Source organism: Leuciscus leuciscus (genome assembly GCF_965113295.1).
Source record: "Leuciscus leuciscus genome assembly, chromosome: 1".
In the NCBI taxonomy this organism is placed as follows: domain Eukaryota; kingdom Metazoa; phylum Chordata; class Actinopteri; order Cypriniformes; family Leuciscidae; genus Leuciscus; species Leuciscus leuciscus.
Window position 1 is genome coordinate 67997674 of NC_138725.1, and position 26087 is coordinate 68023760.

Sequence of the window (26087 nt, forward strand, 5' to 3'; positions counted from 1 at the left end):
GTCTTAGGCTGGTTTTAGCTGTCATTCAAAATACAGAAGGGGCGAAATACATCGGACCAATTGTTATAGAGAGCTCTTTAGCTATGTGACTATACTCTTAAGGATAGAGTCACTAAAATGGGGTGCAGTCAATTATGGTCAAAATTGATTCTCACCTATTTAGCAGTTATATAAAATATTATCACACAAATGCGATTACATCCACTTAAATCCCGCCTAATTGTACTCTTAATTCAGTATTTATTACTTTCAATTTTAAGTAATAAGCTATATTTATTTAAAACTACAATTTCCTATAGCAGCACCCTCCAGCTTGACACAAATTAGCGCCATATTTGTAGTTCTTCCAGTTACCAAAGTATTGCTGTGAATAGGGTTGTAAAAAGATACATCTACGGAATATATCAAACCTATAGTAGCCTAAAACCGAAGTCATACTTACACTGTATTTATAGATCTATGTTGAGAAAAAGTAAAGATGTTAGTTAATATTTTGGAGCAGCTTTATAAAAACATCAGCAGCACCACTCTCGTTGTCTTAGCAAATTAGGGGTTAAATATAGGGTTATAAAACCATCTATGCACATAATATAAAAAGGTTTTACTGCAGCCGGAGTTTTACAACGTTTGTTTGGCCATGGCTTTACTAAACTGCCCCCTTACTTAGAAATTAGCAGTTAGCATGTTGTTAACAGTGTAGGATTAATGTGATATGAATAATGCTATTTGGGTGAACATGACGCTGTTTGTAGTTTGCATTTACTTTTGGATGTGAAACTTACTTTAGTAAATTGTAGTAGGCCTATTACCTATTACAACACTTTGTTAATGAATACTACAGAACCCTGATAAAGTGTAGCCCACTGTTTTGTTTTTACTACGGTAAACTGTAGTGTAGTTCACTCAACAGGCAATGCCATCACAATTGTCATATAATTGTCTTAACAATTGTCTTTACAGTAGTGTACGCACCACACAAGTAAAATATGCACCATTTAAGTGTTTTTGCACGAAAGTGTTTGCTAAGTGTTTTTGCACAATTCATGTAGCCTACTTGTGAGCATCTGCATTATAGAGAATAAGTCAATTAGGTGTCCAAATGGTACTTTCATAGCAGGCAATGCCATCACAATGGTGTTTATTAGTGCACATACGTATGTACCACAGTAAAATAGGCTACACTATAGGCCTAAGTGCTTTTGCATGAGTCATGAACTTGTGAGAAATAAAAACTATAGTAAGCATGATACATTTAATTTTTGTTTATTTGATGAATGGAAAGTTTAAAATAATTATTTTATATTATTTAACAGAAAGCTTTTGTAGCATTGTAAATGTCTTTACTGTCACTTTTAATTAATGTAATGTATCCTTGCTGAATAAAATTATAAGTCTACTTTCTTTAATTTATTTTTTTAAATATGTATTCTGTTAAGTTCACACAACCGGCCATTACAATTGTGTTTATTACAGTAGTGAACATATGTATGCATCAAGACAAAGGAAGAAATTTCTCCACAGATTTACAGGATGTCAGTGAAAGTGGATTTTATCGATGATACAATATGGAAAACATAACAGAAAAACATCTATGGTTTAAATTCCATTTGATGATGTTCAACAAACAGTGAATAGATATTGCATACGTACACATACAGAATAATATGAAGAAATTGAAGAAGATCAGAGGCAATATTACATACCCTGTCAATGTACTTCATGCAAAAGTTACAGTGATTTATTAAAGCAGTAGGCTACTAAGGACTTTTTAGTTCACTAACAAACTTTTAACATTATTATTTCACTACTGGTGATGCCAGTCAAGAGAGACACTTATTAGCTTTGGTTTGAAATGTCAAATTCAATTGCACTATTTTCCAACAGACAAACAGACGATTGATAGAACTGTTGTGCCCACATCTAGCGTCCTCTATCAAGTCACAGGAACCTGTAGAGGAATTGTAAGGAAAAACAGAAAGAAAAAGATGACATCACACAGCAGTCAAGGTCCCAAAAAAAGATGACAATTCCAAATATCTACAAATAGTCTACAATGCTGCATTTCCAGCATCAAAATAACTTTTTAATCATTATCTTTACTCGTCAAAAGAAAATGCAGCTTCATGTAAACGATACCAAGATATCATACAAGTGGCTATAAATATTTGGCTGGAGATATTGTGAAATTGTGACAGACAAGCATTTAATTACAGATTACTACAGCAGAATAACATTGTGGTCAACTTCGTAATAAACATAAAACTTCTTCATGTCAGATCATGTTCATTATTTTCTTACCATCTGCCCACTCTCTCATTTTGCAGCTGGTGCTTTCAGGGTTTCCAGGTCCCAAAGTGGATCTGCTTTAGAAGTCTAAAATTACAAGAAACGTATTATTAGTGTACGAACCACCATTTGATTTTTGTTATCTGATTACTTGATAATTCAGGTTATTCTGTTTAATCATGTTCATATTGTTAAAAACAAGTTACATTTGTTTCTTGGATATTAAACAGGTCTCTTTTTTATGTATTTAAATTTATATGTAATTTTATGCCAATATTAAATCAGTTTGATGCTTAGAAGGCATAATTATTGCATTGCCAATGAATAATAGATCAAAAGATCCAACTGCTACTGGTCTTCTATCCAAATACAGAGGCATATAATGATGGCACTTGGCACATCTATGGTGCTTTTCCACTACACAGTACCAGCTCGCCCCGACTCGCCTTTGTTTGGTTTTCCACATGTATAAAAGTTGTACCTGTAACTGCTTCCAGGTACTTTTTTTCGTATCACCTCCGGCCAGGTTCGAGCGAGCTGAGGCGATACTAAAACATTGTGAAAACCAGGCAGACTGCTGATTGGTCAGAGAGAATCGTCACTATTCACTGCATCACTGCAAAGTAACGAGTGAATAACCCCGTCATTTTTAAATAGTTTACTTTTTGCTATGAGAAACAGCCACATCCAGAGGATCAAAAACAGCATATACACTCGATTTCCTCCATTGCCCTGTGTGTGTGGGTAGCGGGAGTGTGTCGCTATGACAACCAGGTACTATTGTGGAGGTACTAGCTGCAATGGAAAACACAGTGAAAAGCTAGCCGAGCCAAGCTGGTACTGTGTAGTGGAAAACTGCCATTACATGGCATGCCAACTACTGTTCCACTTCCTTCCCTAGTGTGGAACCAGGACCATTATGATGTTTACCACACAATGTCATCTGAACAAAGGGACACAAACCTGAACATCAAGGGCATATAGTAAAGCAAATGTCTCCAAATACATCCATTTTAATTAATCTAAACCCTAATAAAAAATTTGATAGTTTCCTACCTGGACCATGCCCCACCCATCCATCAAGTTACAAGTAATCCTGTTTACAAACAAGACACATACAGAAAAACACAGGTGAAAAAAAAAATAACATCTTTCACAGACATAAATATAAATGAAGTTTTATTAACTAAGTTTGGGAGGAACACGTTCAGATAATTAACACGAGTGGATAGCACTCAGCAAACAATGACAAGAGGGTATCTATAGACTCAACAGTTTTACCTCGATCCATTAACAGTTTGCATCATCCCTCCACCACCCCTTCTCCACACTTCTAGTTCTGAACACTTACACGGGGGGAGTACTCTGGATTCGGGCCTAATCCGAGCTCGGAGCCCTCCCTCCGGACAGCACGCCAAATAGGCATTAAACCTTGCTACCTGAAATTATATGTAAGTGTGAACTAGTGAACATTTATTCATACAAAACTGACATTTAATACAATATTTTAAATTAAGTTATTTCTAAAGATCTGTATGAACTGTATATAGCATAGTTTTTTAGACAATGAATAACAAGCCAAAAACTTTGTAGTTATTTTATTCATTATAATTTTTAAATTAACAAACAAAATGCTTAACTCATTCTTCAAGAAGGGAGGAGGGCTCCCAGGAGTCCTTCCATTTGGTCCCACTGTAAAGATACAACGTTTAAAGTAAAAATTTACATTTGCTGAGTAACTCTGTCAGGCTAGCAAAATGGTATATCATTTTATGAAATATAACTATTAAAAAAAACTGTTAACATTGTTAATGTTTAAACTGTTGTGTATGGTGTCAGTGTGTAATAAACTGTACATTAGTACACCTACCAGGTCTTGCATGGAACCCAACAAATAAGGACCTCCTCTGTTCCCTATAGAATAAACACACACAGAAAAACTATCACAACACAACATCCAGCAACGTTTGTCTTGGCACAAGTCTTGCAATTGTGGTGGTAGCAAGTAAGTCATGTCAGGAGTACTCAAAATATACTTTGTTGGAAAATATTAACATGTAATAACATTAAAACAAGAACATTTATTGCTGTAAGGTGGTGTTTCAAAGTGGTACAGTACAATATCATACATCTGAGTGGTCTAGTAAATTACATGAAAACATTGTGACAGTTTCAATTCATGTTAACTTTACATTACCAACGTAATCATTCTACTATTTTATCTTTACATTAATGTTTTCAAGGTTTCTGCAAGTTTCAAAAAGTAAATTACATTTAATTAGTAAATAAATATTTTTAAGATTTTAAGAATTTAAGACCTATTTCATGTCAATACTTGCAAAAAAGTATGAAGGCTATAAGGAAAATCAAAGACGAATAATTACTTGCAAAATTACATTAATGTGCAATTGTAGGTTTCATATTTGTCAGACAGACAGACAACTAATAACTACAACAAGTAACGTTAAATAAATTCCAACATAAGACCTACCTAAACATATATTGGTTGGTAACCGAAGTATTGATTGGACAGCAGTCTACATCATATGGGTCAATATATAATTGTGGGAGATTTTGAGTTTGAATAATTCTGGGGAAAAATATATTTATTTACAAAATATTATTATCTTCCCTGATAAATCATCCCTGAAATATTTTGATTTTAGTCATTGCCAAGCTCAGGCATAATTGATTTCAGATATTTAGTTTTAAAAACAAGAAGTTTACTCATTATTTGGTCAACTATGTTACGGACAAAACCTATAAGTTTTAACTTTAAGTAAATGGCAGATATTTAAAAAAATCATTACTCTTGGAAGAATATGTGTCTATTTACCTACCTTTTCAATTAAAATACCCAATTAATTAAGAAAATACACATTTTGTTCAATTGAAACCCCAAATTTCAAGTACTGAAGTAACCGGTCTGTATATTTTGTTTCCAAACTGCTTGATTCATGATAATTTTTTTGATGAAATTATGCTGAGGTATATATTTGACAGCTACTCAGTTTCTAAATATTTACTTGGAGATTAGGGAACCATTGAAATACATATATTTTAAAAAAAACATAATGGTAACTTAATTGACAGCCCAGTATCATAGTTGACAAAAGTAACATAGTTGACTGGACATGACAAAGTAGGATGATGTATTTAACAAAAACAATCCTAAACTATATCAATTATTATATGTTAGCTAATCTTTTATTGCATTTAATCAAGACCTGTTGAATATTTCATGACATAAAGGAGAAATACAGACGCACATCAGTTTACAAGGATCAATCACAACTTTATTAACAAGCACATATATCATAAGCAAGAGATCCTAACATAGAAAACAACAACAACAAAAGTATCAAAAACAGCACTTACACAAAAATTCCACCATGTAAACATTTTGAAAATCTTGTTTGTGGAATGAAATACAGTAGTGCATTGTATTGAACAAAAAATAATAGTGCACTGCAATAAGTAACAATAACCAAATAGTGTTTTATTCTGTTGGTTAACAGAATAAGTGTGCTGCATTGGATCAGAATTTTAATAGTGCAAACAGTTGTATCTCAAAAACATTCATATGTCAGAACCCAAGTAAAACATTGGCATACCCTCCAACTTCCAGGCACCCATGAAACCGGCGGAGACAGAACAAACTCCCCATTTTCTAACCCAAGAACATGGCCAATTATGGTTTATTTTTCAATGACTTTGTCAAGCTCAATCAAGTAATCTTTGTGTGTGTGTGTGTGTGTGTGTGTGTGTGTGTGTGTGTGTGTGTGTGTGTGTGTGTGTGTGTGTGTGTGTGTGTGTGTGTGTGTGTGTGTGTGTGTGTGTGTGTGTGTGTGTGTGTGTGTGTGTGTTTGTGTGCGTGTGTGTGTCTTTATCTGTGCGTGTGTGTGTCTATATGTGTGTGTGCTTGACCGTGTGCTTGTGCCACGTGTTTGTTAGCATGTGTGTGTGTGTGTGTGTGTGTGTGTGTGTGTGTGTGTGTGTGTGTGTGTGTGTGTGTGTGTGTGTGTGTGTGTGTGTGTGTGTGTGTGTGTGTGCGCATGTCCTTAGCCATGAAGATATGATTTGGCAATATCTTCCCACACATCTCTTTTTATTTCAACATGACGTGCTGTCATGTGCTGTGGGGCAGGAATCAACCTGAGCACATCCTCAAATGGATACCAGAGCGCATCCTCTCGCATTGGCCAGTACACTCTCAGAAATAGGGGTACAGTAGGAGTCCATTTCTGTCCCCCAAGGTACATATATGTACCTTTTTGAGGGTCAGAAAGGTACATATATGTCCCCAAGCATTAAAAGGTACATATACTGTTTCGTTTAAAGGTTAAGGTACAATATCAAGAGACAGCCTAATTTTTTTTTTTTTTAAGGTTTTAATGATACCTTAATCACTTAAGGTAGATTTTAACTTATCACTATATTTGAGTAGCCTTGAAATAAAGGAAATAAAAGTTTTGTAAGTCAATTTACTGATATTAAATCATTATAACACAGCAAAAACTCCAGTGTTAAATGTACTCTCCTGGGAGTTTATTTAGCTCCAGACTCAAGAGTGCTAAAGTGTTAAAATATGAGTGTTAAATTAACAATCAAGATTGTTAAAGTTAATAAGCTAATGAAGTGATTCATTGAGTGATGATTTACCATTATTGAAGACACCTGATGTTAACAAGCAGAATCACTGAAGGAGAAAATATTTTACGTCACCATTATGGTGATCAGTGTTTGATTTAGTTGGGCTATTGACCCTCAAATCATTAACTTTAGAATTAGTTTGGCTGCTGTATCTGAGTTATAACAGCCAGATGAACAAAGAAAAAAGTTGATCAGGTGGTGTTGGTTATGTTTTGACATAATCATAATTTGACCTGATTCACTGAACTCATTTAAAGTCTAATATCTGACTTAAATGTATATTGTTGATTACATCATCACTGTGATTTTACAGCATAAGATCCAGAATTTTCGAAATAATCTAAAGGATTTCTTAAAAGTTGTTCTGATAAAACAAATATTTCTTTTAGGCACACACAGACATCAAGAATCAGTGTATGAATCTCAACAATGGTGAAAAACAGAATATTCAATTAGGGAAAGGAAATTAGTGAGACCATTCGGATCATAATTTATTCATACCGCAATGCATGATGGGAGGCATGAATGAGTTTTGATTGGTGGCACCCAGAATGCACTGCAACATGCTTTATTATTGTCACCATTGTTGAGATTCACAGGCTGATTATTGATGTCAGCGTGTCTACATAAAGTAATTTTCTAAGACTTTTGATCAGAACAACTTTTAAAAAAATATTTTGGATTATATTGAAAATGCTGAAAACTATTTGCAGATCTTATGCTGTAGAGTCACTGTGCTGCTGTACTCAACAATAAATATTTAAGTTAAAGATTAGACTCTAAATGAGTTCAGTGATTCAGGCAAATTATGATTATGTCAAAACATAACCAACACCACCTGATCAACTTTTCTTTTTGTTCATCTGGCCGTTATAACTCAGATACAACAGCCAAACAAAATCTAAAGTTAATGATTTAAGGGTCAAGAGCCCAACTAAAGCAAACACTGATCTCCATAACGGTGTCTTAAAAAATAATATTTTCTCCTTCAGTGATTCTGCTTGTTAAAGGGTTAGTTCACCCAAAAATTAAAATTCTGTCAGTAATTACTCACCCTCATGTTGTTCCAACCCGTAAGACCTTCGTTCATCTTCGGAACACAAATTAAGATATTTCTGATGAAATCTGAAGGCTGGATCACTCCTCCGTAGGCTTCTAAGTGATTGGAACTTGCTGGCCCAGAAAAGTTAGTAAAGACATCGTTAAAATAGTCCAAGTGACTAGAGTGGCTCAATCTTAAGTATATCAAGTGACAAGAATACTTTTTGTGCGCAAAAACCCCCCAAAATAACGACTTTATTCCACTATTAATTTCCTTCTCTCTGGGCCTCGAGTCTTTTCGCGTAGTGTTTTTGCGCAGCGCATCAGTGTTGTACGACACACGCATCACACACGACCAGCGTCGGCCAATAATGAGCGTACGTGATGACGTGCAACACATACGCGCTGCGCAAAAACACTACGCGAAAAGACTACTTTGCCAAGTATGCCTCCCTTTTTGCAGGCGCTGCTTTTCTGCAGCAGATAATCGTGGCATTTGCCTGAAAACAAGTTTACTTTTATAATATTTATTGCAAAGTGTTTTATAGTTACTGTACAATTAGAATATTAAATGAACTCCTGAAAACTATAAGAACATGTCATGATTGTCAACTATGTTACTCTTGGTCAACTAAGTTACCTTTGCAGAGTAACATAGGTGACTGGTAACCTAGTTGACATTTTTGCTGTTTTTAGGGATAAAATCAAAATGGTTGCCTAGCACCAGACACCACATGGCATTTTACGGAGAGGTTCTTCTAAATATTATATGTACAACTGAGTAAAATTGAAATTTAAAGTTATTTATGAATTCATTGTAGTAACATTGTTGATATATGATAAGTACACATTTGCCCCAAGCACTACTTTAGGTGAAATAACTGAAAATGTGGAGGGAGAACATACCTTGGAGTCTTGCTAGTTTTCTCTTCAGGAGGAAATGACATCATGTGGAGCAGGTCATGTGATTTGGAAAACACACTCTTCCTTGAGGGGTGTATTTGCTATGGGTAACTTAGATGACAGCGACTTCTCGGACACATATTCAATTTGTCAATTACTATTGAAAATGTGACATATTGCCCAAAAAGACACATTGTTCACAATTACCTCAACTTAATGTAAATAATATAATTAAAACTGTTTTTGAATAAGTTTTTAAAATGTTTTTTTAGGTAATGAGATTGTGGTTGTAATTCATTTCGGACGGTTATTTAGTTGACATTTTAGGGATATCTAGTAAATTTTTATAAATAAATGATTATTTCCATAATAATTAACTATGGAATTTGTAAAGACAAGATCATGAAGAACACTGAAGACTTTGACAATTTTATTTTAATAAGCATGTTTGCGAGATAAATCTCATGGACATGAAAACTCCCTCAATTATATATTGACCCATATGAGCAATACGTACAGCCAAATTATTTTCTGTTATTGTAAAGTATGTATGCATCTTGTTTGTAAAACTCTGGTTAAATTAGTGCTCAGTGCATGAACACTAAATCCAGATTATTGTTCTCCAAACATCCAGTTGTAGAGTCAAGTGCTCAAACAATGAAGACATTTTTTTAACGCAGTATTAAACCGCATGTCCACCAAACCGTTTTTAGCCAGCTGAAAACGCTAGGCGCTCTGCTGAAATCACATATTATATGAAATATCAACAAAAGTGTACTAGTATCTCATTTCACAGATCATTTTATTTCTGTGTTGTTAAAAATTCCAATAAATTTAAATGTGAGCAAGCAGAATGTGACAGTTGGTCTGTGTGGCATTTGTCCAGCCCCTCCTCCACTGTGATTGGACGGCTGGGTAAAAAGTGACAGTGATGAGCGCTGCGTTTTACCCAAAGTTGAACATTCGTCAACTCTCGGCGACTGGTAAAAAACGCAGAAGGCTCGGTATATCAGCGTGTAAAATACGCTCAGCACCTTGTTACACCCATGCATGTTTTAAAACCACGGCGCTCCCATTAAAAACAATTGGAAAAATACGGCAGTCGCGTGAAAAAAACCGCTTTGGTGGACACATGGCCTTTTTTCATTGTAGAATCAAAAAGGATTAAAATATTAATAATGAGTGAATGAGGGTACATTGATATAAAGCAAGACAGTTTGAAATGGCTTTAGAAAGACAAACCTCTCTCACTCTTCTTTTCAAAACTTTGGAGTACTCAAAGTTGTTTGCCTCACTCTTATACAGCATTCTGGACACTCATCTGAAAGATAGGCAATATAACATTGAAATAAGTATACCAATATACCAGTATAGACAATACCAAACTGTGGCAAACTGTTACCAAATACCCTGAATCAATGTGTAATTGATACATCATATCATTTTAAATAGAGAAAATTTACTTAAAGGTACAATATGCAAGAATTTTTTTGCCGCTAGAGGGCGCTACATTCCAAACAACAACAACGGCGTAGCTTGATGACGATGTGAAGGAGCGTGGAATGATGGGAACTGTCGTTTTAAACTCCACCGTGGATGTAAATCAGTCAGACGGGAATCGAAAAATCATGTTCATGGATGAGGCTAAGTTCTATTTTTATAAATGTTGCGTTTAATGACATGCTTTTTGTGGCGAGGGGGGCGTGGTTCAGCGCGGTCTGTAACGGGAGAGAGAAGAGACGAGCAAGTAGGTCAAGTGCAAAGTATTATTGGCGTGGAGAGCTTATAAGCCGCGCTGGAACGAGAGAGAGACTGGAGAGAAAATTGGACGCAGAGAAAGAGAACCGGTGGATCCGAGCTCTCATTTTTGAACTGTTTTGTGCCGTCGCGGTTGCCACGGTAAATGCGCGTTGTGCGCGGCTTTTGTTTGTTTTGCTTTATTTTAATAAAGTAGCCTACGAGTCCCAGTCACGCCGACCCCTGTCTTCTTCCTTCCTGACTCTTAAACCTCATCACACTTTTATTTCATTAAAATGAATTAACCGCAAGAAAAGTAAGGTTTAATACTAAATTGGTTATCATAGATGTTACTGTATTTGTTGAATTCATTGTTGTGATAACGCTGCGCAGTTTTACGTGTTCTAAACAATTGTTGTAAAAGTACATTCTAACATGCCCACATCATTTGCCAAAATACTGATTAATCTTTATGTATAACACATGCTATGTTTATTTACATGGCCATAAACACCAGACGTGATAAACAATGTCAATAAACTAAACACAAATCTAAAGCAATAATACTTTCCTTACATAAACATAACTATTACCGAATGCTACATTTGGAAAATATAAAATTAAGCATGCTTTGTCGACAGAACCAGCAGCAATCGGTAAAGAATAATTGTGTACCATAACGACTGCAAGAAACAAGCTAAAGTTTGTAGCTTGATAGACGCTACAACTACAACTTCCGCATTTGTCCAGGACTCCACGCAGTATGAGCGGAAACCGAGGGTAACGCGGATATGACGCAATTGACTGGCGACTCCCAGCTCACCCCTGTTCTAACGCCCCGTTTCCTTGGATAAAATCGCAATTTTCTCACGATTTAAAAATAGTTGGAAACATTTGGGATATTGTAAGTAATCAACTTAACAAAATATATAACACTGGCCTTGAGATTTTGGGATATTTTAATGCAAAATTCTTACATATTGTACCTTTAACACTTTTTTTTTTGCTTCATCTTGCTGGCTACCCTCTGTTGGACTGAATCTGTATAAAGAATATACAACATACCACATTTTATTAAACATTATTTCAGTCAGGGCCACAATCATCAAACATGATTGACAGTTAGCATACAGTTTTGATTGGCGATCTAGTTTTGCTCTGGACAAGAACGCCATGCGCATCCATGCTGCCTAGCATGAATAAGAGCAGGGAGAGCAGCAATAACAGAACAGAACCAACATTAATGTATTGCAGATATCATTAATTATTTGTAATGTACAACAATATTAGAGAATTTAAGTCTCATTCAGAGGGAATCAGAATGCCACATACTGATTGATGAGAGGAGGAGCTGGGGATGGAGGAGAGTAAATAGCTCCTGGGAAACGCAATAGCTTTTAATAATACTGGAGGAGCGTATATATGTATTCAGTGATAGGCGTTGTATTCCTATAGGTAGACGTGGATCAGCTGATGCGAGCTTGTCTAACGTGACCTGCCAGAACTGGGTTCTACAGACTCATTTAGAATGTACAGTATCAGTCAAAAGATTGGGCACGCTTTCCCATTCTCTCAAATGGGTATGTGGGTTCCAACTTTTGACAGGTACTGTATTAAAAAAAACATAGTTCTGAGATGCCCCACATATTATTCACTAATAAGACATTACTGACAATTAAGGAAATATACTTCACTTCTTTGTCTTTTTGCCTTAGGGCCCCGGGGTCTTGTAGCTTCTGATGAGCCTGTGGTCTCGCTGACAGTAGCTACTGGAGGGTTCTCGGTCTCGCTGACAGTAGCTACTGGAGGGTTCTCGGTCTCGCTGACAATAGCTTCTGGAGGGTTCTCGGTCTCGCTGACAATAGCTTCTGGAGGGTTCTCGGTCTCGCTGACAATAGCTTCTGGAGGGTTCTCGGTCTCGCTGACAGTAGCTTCTGGAGGGTTCTCGGTCTCGCTGACAGTAGCTACTGGAGGGTTCTCGGTCTCGCTGACAGTAGCTACTGGAGGGTTCTCGGTCTCGCTGACAGTAGCTTCTGGAGGGTTCTCGGTCTCGCTGGAGACAACTGCAACAACTGGAAGTATCTCGAGCCAAAATGGCATGGCAGTTCGGGACATAGTCACGAAATTTAATCTATTGATTCGTGTTCGTGGACACGAATTTCCCCATTTTTTCGTGTCACTCTGCACGACTTTCAATCTAATGTATTTCAATGGGACGTATTTTTCCTGCCTGCACCATGTTTTTCTTTCGAGAGCACAGTATTGTTTTTTCTCAATTGTTATTCATTTTGCAAACTTTAAGAGCTACATTACTCAACATTTAATCAAGAGATTTTAATCCTCGTTTTTATTGCTTTATATTCGGTAGGTTACTCAACATGAATCTATTGATTCGTGTCTATGGGCACGAATTTGCTTCTTTTTTTTCGTGTCACTCTGCACGACTTTCAATCTAATGTATTTCAATGGGGCGTAGATATGCACCACGTCTTTCTTTCGAGAGCACACTATTGTTTTTTCTCAAATGTTAGGCTATTCCCTTTGCAAACTTTAAGGACTACATTACTCAAGATTTAATCAGGAGATTTTAATCCTTGTTGTATTGCTTTATATTCGGTAGGTTACTCAACACGAATTGATTCGTGTCTATGAGCACGAATTTCCTTCTTTTTTTCGTGCCACACAACACGACTTCCAATCTAATGTATTTCAATGGGACGTATTTTTCGTGCCTGCACCACGTCTTTCTTTGCAACATCGTCTCACCCCTATTCGTCACATAGGCTATGCCGTCTGGTCATTTCCCCCTCACGTCCAAAGCCGACGTTGAGGGTACCCCCCTATTCGTCACTTGACAACGGAGAGGGTCGTCCGATAGATTTGAGTGCAAATCCCTCATCTTTGAATTTTGAACTTTGATTATTTTTCTAACCCTAACTTTTTTTCCTCTCTTTTTTATATAATTTTGGGCTACATTAAAATTACATAAAGGACGGTATATTTTCTATATGCTTAAAACATGCCTTAATTTAGGTGGGATATTTTATAATTTTCGATCACATATTGTGGTAATTTCCCCCTTACGTCCATAAGCCGACGTTGAGGGTAGCTAGCTGAAACACTTTTCTAAATCGGTAATATCAACGATTTTTCCTCTCTTTTTTTATATAATTTTGGACTACATTAAAACGACATAATTGCAGGACTGCATATTTGCTGTAGGCTTAAAACATGCCTTAATTTATTGTGGGATATTTTATAATTGTCGATGGTATTTCAATTTGCAATGGCTTATCGTGAGCCTACTTTGCTGCTTTTTTTTTTGCGCAAAAAAAAAGAAAAAAAGAATAGCCTAGTTTTATAGAACTTTCATCTCAATACTGATTATGAAGTTGTAATAAATTAATTATATAGCCTACTGCAGAAATGTTTAAATTACTTTATATGGACATATCCTTTGGCAAAGAGATGGATGCATTCTGGGAAGTGATATGTGTTTAAATGTAATGGCTACATACTCGTGTTTCCTTCACTTGGACATTTATGCTGACCCCTTTAAAATGTTTAGCACGGATATAAAATATTAAGACTGTACTTTTTAATTATGATTGATATTTTGGCGCAATTTTGTGCAACACGTCACTGTGTGTGTGACCATCGCAGAAACCATTGCCCAGCGCGATTCCACCACGGTAAGTCGCTTACAACAGCCTAATAAGCAAGATGAATTCATAAGCATTATTTACACGTCCAAAATTAATAAAATTACGAGTTTATAAAAAAAAAACATGTTCTAAGCCTAGATATAGGTTCTAGATGTATATATGTATATATAGGTATATAAAAAAAAACATGTTGATATATATATATATCAACATGTTTTTTTGTTTGTTTTTTTGACGTGTAAATGCTTATTGAGAATTTATTGGGGGAATAGTAACTTTAATTGGGGACATCTAGATGATGTAATTTTCTCTCGATCATCGTGGTTCACACACAACGTCACTGTAATGTGTCAGTAATAACAATATTATCACTTGATCTAACGTTATAACGTTACTGCACATAACGCTGCCTTTATATCTGGGATGGCGAAACCTAGACACATACACGCCATTAAAAAAAAAATTTTTACGCGACTTTTAACAGTAGCACAGGAAATAGGAACAACGTGAATCTGTATTTATTTATCCTAAGAATTTACAAGAAAATGGGAATCACTCACTATTAGAGTACACTTTTTAAATCTTATATCAACATAACACTACATAATTAACATTTTCTGTTGTTCTCCCTGCAGATCCTGTCAAACATCACCCGTCGAACCTATCCGAACCTGATTTTCAAAACCCAAAGGCACTTTTTAAGAGCCAACCTCTATCTCTTCATTATTTTCTATATCTTACATCCTCTCTGTTACTCTCTTTCATCCTCAATCTTTATCTATCTCACAGTCTTTATCTATTGCTCTTTCTTTCCTCCCTGTCTGTCTTTGTCTACTTGTCTGTCTTACCCATCTTTGTCAGTCTGTCTGTTTGTATCTGACTGTCTGTTTGTATCTGACTGTCTGTTTGTATCTGACTGTCTGTCTGTATCTGACTGTCTGTCTGTCTGTATCTGACTGTCTGTATCTGACTGTTTGTTATAATGCCAGGGGGGTCTACAAAAAAGATCTGCCCCTTTTGCCAGGGGATTTTATTTTGCGCTCAAAAGATCTGCTCACATTGTAAAAAGGAGCAGCCTCTGAAGCAGCGCCTCAAGAAGAAGCTTCAGAGGTTTGATGAGAAGCGAGAGGAATGGGTGGTTGGTCGTAAGAAAAACCACAACACTGCATCCATCAAGGATGAAGCCAATATCATGGTACGTACAATTTCATACATGACAGTAAACTGTCCAGATCATCTAGGAAGTACATTCAGTGGTACCATTTGTTATTAAGTGAGCATGCCAGCGCAAGGTCAGAAAGGCATTATTTTTTGCCAATATAGATGAATCTTTTTTTTCCAATGATACTTTGTCCTCCCTGTGTCATCAGAATCAATTTAAAAGTATAATTTAACTATCAACTTTGAAGGCACACGTAATTGTGATTTGTAGTTTTTATTTTAGTGGTAATACCCTTAAGTAATCACATCTTCACCATAATACATCACATACCAAAATGATCTACCAGAGCAAAATTTGAACACACAGCAAATATAATTGAAACTCAGGAATTCTTGAGTTCATAACATATACAGGCATGCATTATGACAGAATTACAGGTGGAATTTAATAATCAAACTTTCTTATCGAGTGGATGAGAAATAACACATGAACTGCATTCATACTGTACTACTCAAAGCACTTTAAAATGTGAATGCGTCAACTGTAAATATGTGCAGCATTCACCCATTTGGTCACGTAATCGCTAAGGTTCTGCCTTTATTTTTACTAAATCTTTAGATTGTCATTGTCCAGTTGCACAATGGTTACATAATCTTATCAATGTAGGTGCAAAACCCGAGCTACTAATGTTACAAAAATAAATATTTATATAAAGTTATATAAAGGGTTCCCTCATGGTGTCAGATTCATCTTTTTACTGTTTTTCTATATAGAGTTGTTTTTTGCTTCTATTGTATGAGCCTTTCCTGTTTGCACATACAGCTAAACTCACCATTAGGTTAAAAATCCTGAATGGCAGTAACCTGGATGCTGTCATTAATAATGTTATATATTTTTTAATTAATATTCTTAGTTATTTTTTATGTTGTTTTTCTATTACTTTAAACAGCAAACACACAATTTTGTCATTGCAGCTTGAGAAACTCCATGCCATTGGCTACAAACCAGTTCTGCTACTAGGAAAGGAGAACAAAAAAAAAGAAATTAAGTGCGAAATATTAACGCCTCGCTGCACACTCTCCACCTTTGCCCAGGACTACCTACAGAAGATAGGTTCATTTTATGAATACCTTTGTGAAGGTGAGATGCATGCACTGTATCTTAAAGTCACAGTTCACAACTTGTGTTGAGTACGCAAAATATTTTATTAATGTTTAAATCTTAAAGGAATGGCTCACCCCTGAAACTTAAATTCAGTCATTCTATTTTTCTGCTGCTGAATGCTTGTATGATCATAGTCTACTCTATGTGACGTCTCTACCAACGCATTTAATGTAGACGCAAATGGGTAGAAAAACATAAAAATTCACACCTGGCAATTGATTATGGGAATTGAAGTAAACTATTTCAAAACAGTAGTTTCCTGCAACTGCAGATGTAGACATGTAGATTCTAAGTGTATTGAGCCCTGTTTGTATTAATAGCATGCAGCACACTGGTCTACAATGGGATTTGGCACCCAGAGTTAAGTGCATTCAAGCATATACTGTCAACTTTAGAATTATGTTTGGTATGTTTTTGTAGGAGACATATTTCATTTCTGTTTTCAGCCCACATACAACCATATTTTTAATGTTTAGGCACTCTGACCACAGCAATTTTTGTAGTGACATACTAATTGAACACATTACATTTGCAAAGACCCGTTTTGGTCACTGGGTCAATGAATCAAATGATAATGAATCTATATATACTCATTGAAACAATATCGAGGACAGTGCTAAAATGTAGATCATTAACGGAAATAGCACAAAGAAAAAGAAAACCATCAAATTTTTGCTGGATACACCACAAACTTACACTGCTACTAACTTTGAGGCATAAAGCCCAAAGTTTTTTAGCGCACGCAGTCTAGTCTTAACTGAATAGTTTGACCCAGACTGTAAACGAACATTATACTTGTCATTTTTTCAATAGATATTATGAGCACTTTTTGCTCTATTTTCTGACTTAAAGATATATTGTATTGGTTATCGTCATAGAAAATCAATCAGATATATTACAGATATCTAATACATCCAGTAGACTCTCAATAGTTCTCCTTGCCTTCAAATCTGGTTGGAGAAAATTTGGTATATATTATTCAAACACATTTACCTAACAGTTAAAACAGGTACAGATCAAGCTTATGGTTAACCTCTATGTTTTAAATAAGCAAAACACAACACTTGTTTAACTTGCACAGGATGGACCCAGGATTCCAGTGGCAATGAGGATCAGCTGATTACTCTGCAGCTCACACCCTGCGAGGCGAGCCCCACGGAGGGGCAAGTGGAGCAGGCGGAATCCACGGAGGGGCAAGTGGAGCAGGCGGAATCCACGGAGGGGCAAGTGGAGCAGGCGGAATCCACGGAGGGGCAAGGCGGAATCCACGGAGGGGCAAGTGGAGCAGGCGGAATCCACGGAGGGGCAAGGTAATTAGAACAAATTTAAAGAGTTACAGTTTATATTTGTAAAGGCCAAAACCTTAACTTGACTTCAAGTGTTTTTCCCCCATAGAGCTTGATGCAGGTTAGGGCTCTTTTCAACGAAATGAACTCAAACACACCATGCTATAACTTTTTTGCTGCTTGATAAAGTAAAACTCACTAGGTGATGATACACAGGGCAACTTTTTTAGCAATGTTGCTGGGCAATCTTGCCGAGCGATTGTTCCTTGGGCACTTTCACATTGAAAATGGGCAACACATTTCTATCTGGATAATTTAGATGGGTTGTGGGCCCTGTGTCTCATCTGGTTGCCCGTTGACGGCAACATTGCTAAAAAATTTGCCCTGTGTATCATCACCTACAGGGTTCTCATTTTCAATGGATAATCTGCTAGAAAAGTTGATCTGATATTACATAATTAGATAGATGAAAGGTCTATCTGATTCTGTACAAGGGCTGTTGGAAGGAATTTTGTGAGTCTATTATAAATCTAAAAGTAAAATAAGTACTACTAATCAAATGCTGAAATTACTAGGCCAAATTTGATTACTAAAGATATTAGGATAATTTGAATATTCAAAATAATTGGGAATGTCAGTGTCCCATGAACACTTAACTTAACCATTCTCCCACCCCTTGCGTTCCCTGAACAAGTCAGCGCAGGATCAGCGCTTGTTGAAACAAATTAGGATTATCACAAACAGGATGGACATAAACGATAAAATGAAACACGTGGAGTTAATGGAGCAACCTTAATTCAATCGCAATAAGAATGCATGTACTTTACACCTATTAATACATGTACTGCCACACTTGTGCGATGTTGTGATCTTCAAGTATTTTAAATAATAAGTTAAAGATTTATTTGGTATATGAGTAATTTTCTTTCTCCAAACCCACAGCTGTCTTCACAGGGTCAGCCAGGGGCACAGTCGCAAGTCGAAAAAAAAAAAAGTCAGGTATGTAAATAATGTTTGTCCGTCCTTCGGATGAGATGTTAAACTGAGGTCCCTGACTCTCTGTGGTCATTAAAAATCCCAGGGTGTCCTTCGAAAAAGTAGGGTGCGGTGGGGTGTAGGGGTGTAACCCCAGCATCCTGGCCAAATTTGCCCATTGACCCCTGTCCATCATGGCCTCCTAATCACCCCCATATACTGATTGGCTTCATCACTGTCTCCTCTCCACCAATAAGCTGGTGTGTGGTGAGCGTTCTGGCGCAATATGGCTGCCGTCGCATCATCCAAGTGGATGCTGCACATTGGTGGTGGTTGAGGAGATTCCCCCTTCCATGTAAAGCGCTTTGAGTACCCAGAAAAGCGCTATTGTCACGATTAATGTCTGTGTTCCCCTGTCTCATTCTATGTTTAGCAGGTCCCCGTTATGTTGATTAGTCTTCCCAGGTGTTTTCCATTAGCCACGCCCCCTTGTTATCTTGTTTAGCTTGTCTGTCTGTGTATTTAAGCCCTGTGTCTTGTTTCAGTCTTTGTGAGTTCTTAATGTTGTATGTTGGCTGTTCCTGTATCTCTCTCTGAGTTTATTACCTTTTGAGTTTGTTTAATAAAACCTGCTGCAATTGGATCCTGCTTCTGCATCTGCTTCAGCTGTCATTGTAACAGAAGAACTCACCATTTATGGATCCAGCAGTACGCGTCCTTCAAGATGTTTTGGGATCGGCTCACGGCGATAGTGAAGGAAAGCCACGATCTGTTTGAGTTTACTGAGAAATTTTGTGAGCTAGCTACAAACTGTGATCTGAGTGATGAAACTTTAAAAACAGGTTATATAATCGGATGCGTCGATCCTCGACCACTCCCCGATCTCTTGGGGCTGGACTGGAGAGAAGCAGTTGCCATCTGCTGGGAGAGTTTTACTCCCAAGTATGCTCTACATTCATCCAGCCCAGCCAAACCTGCTCACACTGTCAGCCCAGGCAAACCCACATTACCACTCCCTGCTGAGCACCGTATCTGTTTCGGACCAGTGGCTGAGATCACATGGCCCAGAGCACGAAAACTTATTTCTAACAGTGCTGATCTGGTGTCTAAAGTGTTTGACCCCGCTTGGATAGCCGTCCGGGGAGCTCGCAGGTCTGCTCCACGTTCCACCAAAACCACCGAACCAGTCATTTGCCCAGTCGAGCCAGAGCTTCACGTCAGTCCTGCCGAGCCAGAGCTTCACGTCAGTCCTGCCGAGCCAGAGCTTCACGTCAGTCCTGCCGAGCCAGAGCTTCACGTCAGTCCTGCCGAGCCAGAGCTTCACGTCAGTCCTGCCGAGCCAGAGCTTCACGTCAGTCCTGCCGAGCCTGAGCTTCACGTCAGTCCTGCCGAGCCTGAGCTTCACGTCAGTCCTGCCGAGCCAGAGCTTCACGTCAGTCCTGCCGAGCCAGAGCTTCACGTCAGTCCTGCCGAGCCAGAGCTTCACGTCAGTCCTGCCGAGCCAGAGCTTCACGTCAGTCCTGCCGAGCCAGAGCTTCACGTCAGTCCTGCCGAGCCAGAGCTTCACGTCAGTCCTGCCGAGCCAGAGCTTCACGTCAGTCCTGCCGAGCCAGAGCTTCACGTCAGTCCTGCCGAGCCAGAGCTTCACGTCAGTCCTGCCGAGCCAGAGCTTCACGTCAGTCCTGCCGAGCCAGAGCTTCACGTCAGTCCTGCCGAGCCAGAGCTTCACGTCAGTCCTGCCGAGCCTGAGCTTCACGTCAGTCCTGCCGAGCCTGAGCTTCACGTCAGTCCTGCCGAGCCTGAGCTTCACGTCAGTCCTGCCGAGCCTGAGCTTCACGTCAGTCCTGCCGAGCCAGAGCTTCACGTCAGTCCTGCCGAGCCAGAGCTTCACATCACGCCCGCCGAGCCAGTGTCTCTGGACAAGATGGCTGTCGACGCCGAGCCAGAGTCTGTGATGGTCCTGCCCAGCTCAGAGCCCTCTTCGCCGCTGGCCCTGCCCAGCTCAGAGCCCTCTTCGCCGCTGGTCCTGCCCAGCTCAAAGCCCTCTTCATCGCTGGTCCTGCCCAGCTCAAAGCCCTCTTCATCGCTGGTCCTGCCCAGCTCAAAGCCCTCTTCATCACTGGTCCTGTCCAGTCCTGACCTGCCCTCGTCGCTGGCCTCGTCCAGTCCTGACCCGCCTTGGCCGCCCGAAGGGTCCTCTCCGCCGTGGCCACCCGAAGGGTCCTCTCCGTCGTGGCCACCCGAAGGGTCCTCTCCGTCGTGGCCACCCAAAGGGTCCTCTCCGTCGTGGCCACCCGAAGGGTCCTCACCGCCATGGACACCCGAAGGGTTTTCTCCGCCTTGGCCACCCGAAGGGTCCTCTCCGCCGTGGTCACCAGCTCAGCCTGCTTCACCATGGCCACCTCCTCAGCCTGCTTCACCATGGCCACCTCCTCAGCCTGCTTCACCATGGCCACCTCCTCAGCCTGCTTCACCATGGCCGCCTGAAGGGTCGTCTCCGCCCTGGCCGCCAGATGGCCTGTCGTCTCCGCCCTGGCCGCCTGAAGGGTCGTCTCCGCCCTGGCCGCCTGAATGGTCATCTTCGCCTGCACTGCCTGCTCCGCCCTGGTCGCCTGCACTGCCTGCTCCGCCCTGGTCGCCTGCACAGCCTGATCCGCCCTGGTCGCCTGCACAGCCTGATCCGCCCTGGTCGCCTGCACAGCCTGATCCGCCCTGGTCGCCTGCACAGCCTGATCCGCCCTGGTCGCCTGCACAGCCTGATCCGCCCTGGTCGCCTGCACAGCCTGATCCGCCCTGGTCGCCTGCACAGCCTGATCCGCCTTGGCCTCCCGTCTTGCCGCAGTCTCCAGGTCCTCTTCCACTCCACGGGCCTGGCCCTCCATCCCACCCCCGGGTCCGCCTCCGCTCCACCACCCTCCTGAACTATTGTTTTGTTTTGTTTTGATGGGCGTCGGGAGCCGCCCATAGAGGGGGGGCTATGTCACGATTAATGTCTGTGTTCCCCTGTCTCATTCTATGTTTAGCAGGTCCCCGTTATGTTGATTAGTCTTCCCAGGTGTTTTCCATTAGCCACGCCCCCTTGTTATCTTGTTTAGCTTGTCTGTCTGTGTATTTAAGCCCTGTGTCTTGTTTCAGTCTTTGTGAGTTCTTAATGTTGTATGTTGGCTGTTCCTGTATCTCTCTCTGAGTTTATTACCTTTTGAGTTTGTTTAATAAAACCTGCTGCAATTGGATCCTGCTTCTGCATCTGCTTCAGCTGTCATTGTAACAGCTATATAAATGTGATGAAGTATTATTATTATTATTATTATTAGGGTAATTATTGGTGGTTCTGATAACTGTTACCATAGCTTGGTAACTATGAAACTCATTAGTCAAGCAGATTCTCTAATATGTAAATTAATTACTTAAATAGAATTTAAAGGGGACCTATTATGTTCATTTCCAGTTCTATATTTTTATTCTGATACTCCACTAGAGTAGCTTTGCATGATCCTAAAAAAGTCCTTATTTATCTCAAACTGGTCCTTTATGCAGACCCTGTCTGAAACAGGTCATTTTAGATGGAGTATTCTAAAAGCCTACTATGATTACTATTTTCCAATGAGCCTGCATGTGATGTAAAATCTGGAGCCAAATTAAACAGCGTGTTTGCACACACATTAACTGAGAGGATCGTCTTTTCTCATATTTCAGGGGTGTCTAGACACACCAGGGACACATATTTATGTTGAAAAGACATTACAAAGTGCATTTTGTTTAATTATTGTAAATGTGTTTTTGTTTTTTTCTGAGTGGATATAACTGGACTGTAATCTTATATCCCACAGGGGGACCAAGGCATATGCCTGAAAGGAAAAGGCCACAAAAGAGTAAGTGCATGTAAATGCAATGATTCATACTTTGTTAAACATTGCAACTTAACCCCTGTTAATTCGCTTTAGATATTACTGCGCCAAGTCGAAGTGCTTACAAGCACTTGCTATGGTATTCCGCCATACAAAATAGTTATCCATTTTACACGCTTAGAAAAGCGCAACGTTTTGTTTTGTGTCACCGTCCTAGGTCGAGTTACACTTCGCGAGTAACTGTATTTAAATAGGGAAAACGTGGAGTTCTCTGCTTGGCCCATATTAAATGAACTGGGCTAACAAAGTTTCGCCGTAAGACAGAGGGATTTAGTGCACGCACTGAGACGAGAGAGGTATGTATCAACTCGTCTTAGTTAAGGGAATAACATAGTTTAATATGAAAAAACGGTAGAGTATCCCTTTAAGAGAAAGAGTGAGAAAGGTTAGACAGTCATAAAGGAACTGCAGAGTGTAGGCCGTATGCAGAGTGTAATATAGGATCTAGAAACTTCCTTGTGAGTTGGCAAATACATATTATACATACCATAATTGTTAGGTAGATACTTTTTATGTGTTCAGTCTTTTTGAATTACAGTTTATGAGGAAGTGTCTTCTGAAAATCAATGAAACTCAATGCCTATAATCAGACATAATAGCCTTATGCTAAGAATGGATTTTATTTTTTGTCTTTTCTTACATTAGGGCAAAGCAGAAATGCTGGTTGACTGGGAGCCCTGTCCAGTATGGTATGTATTATTCTGTTCTTCTGCTTTATGAATTAATGCATTCATTATTTATTTACTTAAACTTTTTTTTTTTTGCTACAATTTTTTTATTAATCTGTTCTGTTTCAGATTAAACAAGCCTTTTAAACAAGTGTAAAGCACACATCATTACCGAACATGTCTTTTATAAGTATAACAGTTTCATTTTCCATCTATGAAGGACCACCACCATTAATGCATGCATGAAGGTGGTGGTCCTTCATAGACGGAAAATGAAACTTATACTTATAAAAGACATGTTCGGTAATGTTTTAAGTTTATTGGAAACCTCAACCAGTAACAGAAAAAAAAATCCCTTCTGTTTTTAGTGGTGAGCAGTGGGCCCATTCCTGGCAGCCAAAGGATTCACTCCAAAATAATGAAAATAAATAAAATGTATATTTAGAACTCCATTTTGGTTTCAGCCTATTTATTAAATTGTTTCTGTGCTGCATTTGAAGTCATATCTCATCTTTCTGTAGTAGTGAAAAGGGGAACATCTCCAAGAATATGACCTGGAGTTTAATCTCGAAAGGGAATGTACTAGAAATGTACTTAATCCAACTGAATTTTCTTTTTCAGATGTTATTCAAAAGCATGTTTCATATTTCATGATTATAAATTGCACTGTTATTTTATTACAGTTGACGTGTAATTTGATTTCATGTTCTGTTTTCTGTGCTTTTCAAGTTCACTTAACCTCACAGTCCACTGTTAAGAAATACAACCTTATGGCTTGTTTGACATGAAGCTAAAATATGAAGTTCAACAAATAAGACTGTCCTTCTTTATACTCGCACATTATATCATATCTTTTACATTGTCTCTCTCACTCTCTTCTACTCCAAACTCATCAGCTGACTGGGTGTTTTATGTCTTAAACCAAATGTATTATCATCTCAACCCTCTTGAGCCAATCGTGTCATACAGTAGGTCCCTCCACTGTGGTCATCAGGAGAAGAGCTCCACATTCATCTAGATCTCAGCATTGCTACTCACCCCTTCACCACCACCACCAGTGTCGGCTCCATGTAGGGGATATCCCTTTTCATTTCATGCTTTTCTCTTAAAAGAATGATGTCTTGATGTGGTCCAATTGCCAAAGACTATATAGTTTCAATTTGTTATGCACCTTGTCAATAAATTTGTTTGATCATTCTTTAAGCCTCTAGTGAGTAATTAAGCAATAAATAAGCATTTGGCATATTTTCACTTATATTTTTGTGAAAGAACACAAATACACTACAATAACACTTGCAAAAGATCATTTTTGTTTTTACTTTTCCATACATCAATTTAATTCAAAACAATATGAGGATGAAGTGGTTGAGACAAAAGAAACAGACTACATTGAGCATATTTATATGTGAAATTTGTTTAACTTTACAAGTGGATTCTTTTTTGATTAAAATTTAGGTTAGCATATATAATTTAATCAGGGCTCTCAAGTTTTATAAAAAAAAAATGGAGTGAGGTTACATTTGTTAGGGGAGGAGCCACTCACATATTTGAAACAGTGGCCCCAAGTTTTTGCTTGCAGTTCAATTTTATCTATTGTTCTTGACCAGCACAAACAAATTATAGCAATTGGTAAATCTGATAAACAGACTAATTCATCCAAATAAAATAAATGATTTTATCTTCTAGAACTGAACAGTTTTTGTCACTAGTTAAAAAGCCAAATATTGATTTATTGAGAAGGTCTTGATCTGGAGAGTAGCCTATTTCACACATTTTGGAATTCTTTAATATTAGGATATTGTTTGTATACTTATTGCATCTAATTCTGACATATTTATAAGTGGCAGTTTATTACATTCATCAGTTGGTAAAACAAACATTTGCAGGCCATAATTAAATAAATAAACATAATGTTAAATAAAACTTTTTTTTTTTTTAAGTCGCTCTTTGAAGGGTAGCATAACTCCCGCCGACAATCTTGAATTCATGTCTACTGTAGCCTACCAGCTAAAACCACAGATTTGAAGTCTTGGCGATTTTTTTTTATTTTTTATCCTAATCATATATAAATATAACATAATGTATGTTTCGGCTGTATAATGTATGTTTCTTAATATAGAATAGTAAAGACACATTTTTATAACATTATTCCTGGTCGGGAAACCAGAAGAACTACAAGTATGGTGACTGATTTGTACACTTTGTAAGAAGTTCAATGGCGCGTCTCTCGTGGGAATTGTAGTTTATACAGTTTTTTTCCCAACTGCTTACACACAAAATCTTTTTTATGTCACACGATTTTTTGAAACCTCTCACTCAAAGTGCAAAACTTCACACCACATCTCCAAAAACAATAAACTATTTCTAAGCCTTTGACTCAGTTTTCAATTGCATAAAACACTTTTTTTCAAAACACTAGGCTACACACAATTTTGTGTGTGCAGTTTTGGGAAAGTTTTGAAAAAAGGTGACATAGTTTTGAAAATGTGTGCAAGCAGTTGGAAAAAAAATGTAAATAGTGTACATTGGAGACGGCCCTGATGGTTGTTCTACAACTACAATAACAGTCTTGATCTTTCATCTTGATCATTTAAATATAGTATAATGTATGTTTCAACTGTAGGAGATTGTTGATATAT

General features: G+C 38.3%; 3 long non-coding RNA genes across 4 annotated transcripts; 2 read left to right on the forward strand and 1 right to left on the reverse strand.

Moving 5' to 3' along the window:
* Positions 1–1247: 1247 nt before the first annotated feature.
* LOC309475304 lies at positions 1248–10171 on the reverse strand. 2 transcript variants are annotated; one of them, XR_014197598.1, is made up of 7 exons: positions 10126–10171; positions 4157–4200; positions 3927–3978; positions 3638–3725; positions 3343–3382; positions 2299–2373; positions 1248–1948 (listed from the first exon to the last, which is right to left on the reverse strand). It is a non-coding gene; the product is annotated as an uncharacterized lncRNA (long non-coding RNA). The 2 variants fall into 2 exon arrangements; XR_014197599.1 differs by having other exon boundaries at positions 3568–3725.
* A 4590-nt stretch (positions 10172–14761) lies between these two features.
* Positions 14762–17822, forward strand: LOC309480838. The gene is made up of 3 exons (XR_014199794.1): positions 14762–15480; positions 16422–16587; positions 17693–17822. It is a non-coding gene; the product is annotated as an uncharacterized lncRNA (long non-coding RNA).
* Positions 17823–22697: 4875 nt separating this feature from the next.
* Positions 22698–24586, forward strand: LOC309511199. Its single transcript, XR_014210512.1, has 3 exons — positions 22698–22744; positions 23426–23469; positions 23817–24586. It is a non-coding gene; the product is annotated as an uncharacterized lncRNA (long non-coding RNA).
* Positions 24587–26087: the final 1501 nt, after the last annotated feature.